We start from the raw sequence: 7257 nt of genomic DNA, 5'->3' as shown, positions 1-7257 counted from the left end.
CTGAATCATCTGAGCCCACTGCCGCGGGTGTTTACGTTGTACGCTACGTATATCCAGGAATAGCAGAGCTAAGCCATTGCTAATGGTTTCTAGAAACAGAAGCTGTTCAATATGTATTTCAGCTGATTACAGCGAGCCATCAATAATCTGGAGAGCGGTATGAACGCGAGAAGGTAAACTAGATTTATGCCGCAATCATGTGTTAATCTTCTGAGATAAGCGAGAAGGTTTAGGTCTTCGAATAAACAAGATGCATACTGCGAGCGCACGTGGCCTATCAGAATTAACTGCGAATAGACTGGGCAGAAGAAGAACTGGCGGCCAGGGATGTAATATGATTGTTGCACGGTTTCAGTGCATCATTCAAAGCAGATTTGAAAGATCCCTCAAAACACGTAAGACTTGCATCTTAAACTACGAATTCTATATCGCAGAAACAGCTTTTTGTACACACTTTCCCTACATGTTCTGAAGAAGGCTCAATCTATGCCGAGCGTAATTTAATTCCCCTGGAAAAGTAAAACCGCTCCCCAAAAAGAACACCGCCAACTAGGCGCAGCTAACCGGCAGTGGCCAATGAAGGCTCGCAAGCCATATACAAAAAAGAGCACGAAATCGCCCTGATTTCTCATCGCTTTATTAGTCACTGCTTAGAGAACGTTTCTTCTTCTCCATGTGCCTTCTTTAGAGGTAAAAGTTGAAAACGCTTAGGAACCCGAGGCAAAGCACCAGTTGCAAATTTAGTTCTCTAGCTCTTGATCACAAATTTTCGCAGGAGCAAGCGCATGATGCTGACTGTGTAATTTCAATTATTTTTGATGCACCCCTCAGCCGAGTCCTCGAAAAACTTACACATGTAGTGATGACTGACCTCAGAAACATAAGCTCAGTTCAGTTCAGTTCAGTCGTTCAGTCGTGTCCGACTCTTCGTGACCCTATTGACCATGTCACGCCACGCTTTCTGGTCTCTCACTATCTTCCTAACATCACATAACTTCAGCTGCAGTGCCTAGAGGATGCCATCTAACCATCGCGTTCGCTGCCTACCCCTTCTCCGGCGACCCTCAACCTTTCCCAACATCAAATCTTTCTCCAGCGACTCCTCTCTTCTCATCAGATGACCAAAGTAGCTGAGCTTTAACTTTAGAATTTGACCCTCCAATGAGCAGTCAGGGTTTATGGTCGACAATATTGACTGATTTGATCTTCTGGCAGTCCAAGGAACTCTCAAGAGTCTTCGCCAGCACCACAATTCAAACGCGTCAATTCTTCGGCGGTCAGCCTTTTTCACAGTCCAACCCTCGCATCCATACATCACAACTGGAAAGACCATAGCAGGAGTTATACGGATCTTGGTTGGCAGACTAATGTCTCTGCTCTTTACTAGGCGGTCAAGGCTAACCATTGCTCTCTTTCCCAGAAGCAGGCGTCTCCTAATTTCATGGCTGCAGTCTCCTTCCGAGGTAATCTTGGAGCCCAAGAAGAGAAATTCTGTCACAGCTTCCACTTCTTGTCCCTTGATGCTCCAGGACTTGATAGGGCAAGACGCCATGATCTTTGTCTTTTTAATTTTCAGTTTAAGCCCAAACCTCTCACTCTCTTCTTGTACGCGCATCAGAAGTCTCTTGAGTTCCGCTTCACTTTCTGCCATTAAAGTGGTATCATCCGCATATCTAAGGTTGTTGATACGTTTTCCAGCAATCTTCACTCCAGCTGAAGACTCGTCCAGACCAGCCTTCCTCATGATGCACTCTGCATATAGGTTAAATAGGCAGGGCGACAGTATGCAGCCTTGCCTCACTCCTTTCTCAATCGGAAACCAATCAGTAAGACCATGCCCAGTTCTGACTGTGGCCTCTTGCCCTTCATACAGGTTCCTGAGGAGACAGATGAGGTGAATTGGAACTCCCATCTCTTGGAGAGCTTGCCACAATCTGCTGTGATCTACGCAATCAAACGCTTTTGCATAATCAATAAAGCAGAAGTAGATGGGTTTCTGGAACTCTCTTGCTTTTTCCATGATCCAGCGAAGGTTGGCAACTTGGTCTCTAGTTCCTCTGCCCTTGCGAAACCCAGCTTGCACGTCCGGAAGCTCCCGTTCCACATACTGCTGCAGCCTACCTTGGAGGATTTTCAACATCACCTTGCTAGCATGCGAAATAAGCGCGATCGTGCGGTAGTTGGAACAATCTTTGGCACTGCCTTTCTTTGGAATGGGAATGTAAACTGACCTCCTCCAATCCTGTGGCCACTGCAGGGTTGTCCAAATCTTCTGACATAATGTATGCAGAATGTTAACAGCGTCATGGTTGAGGTTTTGAAGCAACTCAGCTGGAATGCTATCAATTCCGCTAGCTTTGTTCTTAGCAAGGCTGGCTAAGGCACATTCAACTTCACTCTTCAGGATGCCCGTAAACGAACGAGTTCACGAGCATAATGTCAGATTGCACTAGAAAGGGTTATCTTCTCAAACAGGAACAGGGACGGCTGAAATACGGGCTTGGGGCCAAGTTACAGATCAACAGAATATGAAATGTCCCTGCTTGAAAAAGAAAAGCTTCTTGTCTGCCAGTCAGTTACCACGAGGAAACATCATGCCAGCACATTTTCAACTGCGCGACTGTTTTAGCAACAGTAAGGAATAAGTGCGTACAACATATTTCTGCCTTTCCATATAGAAAACAAAAGGCCGGGTCATGTGAATCGGCAGTTAGTTTAGCAAAAAAGTACTCGACTTCCTTTCTACCTCACATCTAACATATTTCAGGATTTACACATCGCAAACAAAAAACCGGTTGTGTGAATCAGTATTTAATTTCTGTAAAAGTACATGACTTCTTTGCTACATCAGATCTGTTACTGTTTTCTTGTTTACGGTCAGATACAATTTTTATTTAATTGAATTGCCCTTTGGCCCTAGCTTTAATGTAGTTGACTGTTTTTGCCATGGTATAAAAGTGCATGTTTTTCAGTAAAATATGTTTAGTAGAGAGAATGGGTCTTTCTTCTCTTCATTTCTCTGGTTGCCTTTTTTCGCTCTAAATTTTTGAGATGAATAGAATACTCGGGAAGGTTGCGCTTTTGCTTCACAGATAAGGGCTTCTATGTGTACTATTCTAAAGACAGATAAGCCACATTTGAATGATAGAGACGTTACACGACCTCATTTCGACAACGCACAAGGCACGATGTATAAAAAAAGGATCTATATTTCTATTGCTAAAGGCTGTCTATAAACACAATTGCTTTGAGAAACATGACTCATCATCATCATCATCATCATCATCATCATCATCATCAGCCTGATTATACCCACTGCAGGGCGAAGGCCTCTCCCATATCTCTCCACTTAACCCGGTTCTGTGCTAGCTGCATCCACTTGACCCCTGCGAACTTCTTAATCTCATCCGCCCACCTAACTTTCTGCCGCCCCCTGCTACGCTTTCCTTCCCTTGAAATCCAGTTTGTTACCCTCAGCGACCATCGGTTATCCTCTCTTCGCACTACATGTCCTGCCCATGTCCATTTCTTCTTCTTAATTTCCACTAGAATGTCGTTAACTTGAGTTATTTCTCTGACCCACTCTGCACGCTTTCTATCTCTTAATGTTACCCCTACCATTTTTCGTTCCATAGCCCTCTGGGTTGTCCTCAACTTAAGTCCTCAACTTAAGAAACATGACTAAAATACCTAAAAACGTACTTTTTATAAAATGTTTAGCATGCTTCATTATTCGCCTGTTTTTCGACCTCCGCAAACATAAATATTATAGTTTCTAAAAGCTTTTCGTTTACCCCAGAAAGCCTAATTTAAGAAAATAATGAGTCCCTTGCTTGAAAAACCTGGTGCTTGTGATGTGATACGATGGGAAGAAGCGAATTGGTGCTGAATACGTGCTGAATGCGCACAAAAAAAAGGAATTACTGGGTTACGGCGTTACCAATTAGTTATCGCTGGTCATAAATGTACAAAATCTTTTCTTCTCTAGGCTGCGTTCAACTTAAAGTTGACGCAGAACTATGAATAATAGGATAAGTAATCATATGAGATAATCACTAAGAGCGTAGAACGAATAGAGTGGGGTTAGAAACAAAGCAGAGAAATTTAATACAATGCAATACAATACTTTTATTCAACATCATCAGGATGTTGGGTGTGCCGAGGAAAAGCCAGTGATGAGGCTTGACGAGGCCGACGCACCCTTCAGAGGCAGTTTGGTAGTGGCACTAATAAAAACCTAGTTGAAACAAAGAAAAGTATCGGTCAACATTAAAACATTGAGAACATAAGGTAGCACAGATATCAGTCAGTTGTTTATCAACTCTGATTCGTCATTTATAAATGCGGGAGATTGAAGCGCGACATTTGACAGCCGTAATTTGTGCGCTTCGTAGGTAACAACCATTTAAAACTTGTTCTAGTTGAGTACAAAAAATGTTTAGGAGGCATCTGCTACTCGAACAAAGTCATAAATCTGCGTGCCAGCAAGAGTACTGAGCGTAATGAAATTCCCACTAACAAGATGACAATATTATGTACATGAAATTGTGCAATAGAAAGTGAGAGGAACTTTCATATACGGCTCAGTTCTATTGCCAGGATATTGGAACATTCTGCAAAAGTGAACCTTCCTCAAAAGTAATGATTTATCCACATCACCTCTTCATAGGCGAAGCCGGAACGCTACAGCCAATGAAAAAAGCATTAGACATTTCAGATGTTACAGTGAGGTTTAACTGGTGGCTCATTATCTATTACATGCAATCTGTCTGTGCGAAAGAAATAAAGAGGTAAAAACATTTCATGCACCTATATATGCGCGAACGTCATTTGTAGCCTTCAGCCATGACATTTTCGATTGGTGTGCAGCTATGACGAAATAAAAAAATAAAAAAGCGTTTTGAAATAAACAGCGCGAAAGACGAGGACAAAGGTGAAAAGGACACAAACAGCGCTGAATGTCAACTGAGTTTATTTCAAGAAGTGTGCAAGAATATATAAGTGGCTTGAAGCGTGACACAAAAAATAGATAAAATATCAATGCCGAAGCCAAAGCCAATTATCTCGTTTTACGTCTTGCCAAGAACGCCAGCTATTTGTCAGATAACGCTGGGGAAGGAGTGCTAACGCAAGGTCTTCAAGCTCCAAAATTCTTTTAGCTGCAATTTCTCCCCTGTGTTGCGGTCTGTATTTTTTCTGTTAGTATTGCATTTATCGAAAAGGGATTTACAATCTATTTTACGTTCCTTAGTGTATGTGAGGCAGTGAAGACGCAGGTTATGTTCTTTGGAATTTTCCCAATCCTTTTTATCGTCCCGTTTGCCCTGCATACACTTTCCCACATGACAAAGGAAGCTCGTAGACTAGTTCCTAAGTGCGGTCAACAAATCTGTTTCTATGTTTTGTCTTGCAAGCAAGAGTTGGCTCAGTCACAGGATAACTGACGCGACTAAGCATTGGCAGCTTATACGATGCGGAGACAGCTACTCGTACCTGAGAACGTTGTGCGATCATTTTTAGGTTATGCGATAGGGTGTGAATGTACGGGATCTCAACTGTATTTTTCTGCTTATCCAAGTTATCAGGTTGTTAGTTAATTTCATTTTTTTCGTTCGAGTCTTACCAAGCCTTCAGCAACGGAAACCAGCATATGAATCGGGTTGACTACGGGAGCTAATCTAGATGATTGCCGGGTGAAACTGAACTCAGTTAGGTGCTCACAGAAGTTTTTGCGGGAATTCTTGAAAAACGAGGTGACTATGGCTCCTTTTACCAGTTTAGAATGCACCGAATGAACCTGCAGTAGTGGTTACGTTGAACGCGCTTCATACGCCCAACACAAATGCTTGTTAGCAAATATAATTTTTCCCCACCTTCTGGAAGTTCGTGAGTCAAAGTTAGTGGGTTAAGACAATCACAAAAATGATGAGTGTATTAAAAACATCATTCTGGTAAAATCCATAGCTGATGTCTAAAACCAGTAAGCAGTTGTCTACGAATCTAAAAACTTTAATAACGCTAAATCTCTCTTGACTGTCTTGCAGTAACCGGTCCTATTTAGCTAATAGCAAGTCACTAAGAATTGGAGCTATGCATGAGCCAATATATATATGCCGTCTTTTTGAAGGTAAAAACTGTTTTTCCATTTAGCAAATGTTGAAATAGGAAAGAAAGTTAAAAGTTATAAAAACCCACTAGCGGTTATTCCTGCGGAATTTTGAAAGGCTACCACTCTAAGTTCATCGATATATTCCTCGACAGATTCTAACAAATTATCTTGAGTCAGAGAGTAATACAAATCCTTGATATCAATTGACATTGCGCTGAGACGGTTCTTATGGCAGGCGTTCATAAAGTTAAAGATCTTCGAACTTCTTAAGCAGGAATAAATCGTTTAACCAGAAAGGGGCAAGTTTATCTCGAAAAAATTGGGATATTGCTTTCTGCAGGATCCATTTTCTGAGATGATAACACGCAAAGGGCATTCAGCTTTGGGAGTTTTTGAGAAGAAGAATAAATCTAAATGGCTTTTGCTGTTATTTGCAACAGACTTTACCAGGTGTTATAGGTTCAATCTGTCACATACTTTCTTTGCTTCAGCTTTGCGCTTAGAAAAGTGAGTTTAATCCGGAGTTAAAAAACTTTCCAAATGACGTCACCCGCTTTGGAGTAAAAAAAATGAAAAGATAAAACAGCGAACCCACCCTCTTTGTCGCCGAGCATAACACATAAGGAATATTCCTTGAGAAAGTCCGCGACAAGTCCAACAAGAGGTCGTGATATATACCAGGCTTGCATTTGGCCACAACGTCGACGCCTTGAGATATGCACCGCTTCTTTTCGCCTTCCGGAACTTGCTGTCATGCTTAAAGCCATGCATATATTCTTGCACACTTCTGCAAATAAAATCAGCTTACAGTCAGCGCTGTGTTTGTGTCCTTTCCATCTTTGTCCTCGTTCTTCGCGCTGTTTATTCAAAATGAGCAACCAACTAGCCTGCAACTCAACGCTTATATTTTGGGCCTGTTCAATTTGAAAGGAATAGGTGGAGGAGAAGGGTACACTTTAATCAATTCTTTAAAAGTCACCACATAGTTTTTAACGCCTGACTCTTAAGACTTCAGCATGCTTGATCTTTCTGGGTTCGTCTTTTTTTTTCGAGGCAGGCCAGTTTGTAGCTTGATTTAATGCGTGGTCTTCTATTAAGGAAACAGCAAGTGGATACTGCAAACTCAAGTTTTGCAGGTCTAAGTATAT

Source organism: Amblyomma maculatum, chromosome 4, assembly GCF_055883805.1.
Source record: "Amblyomma maculatum isolate TAMU_Amacu chromosome 4, ASM5588380v1, whole genome shotgun sequence".
In the NCBI taxonomy this organism is placed as follows: Eukaryota; Metazoa; Arthropoda; class Arachnida; order Ixodida; family Ixodidae; genus Amblyomma; species Amblyomma maculatum.
This window is presented reverse-complemented; position numbering follows the sequence as displayed.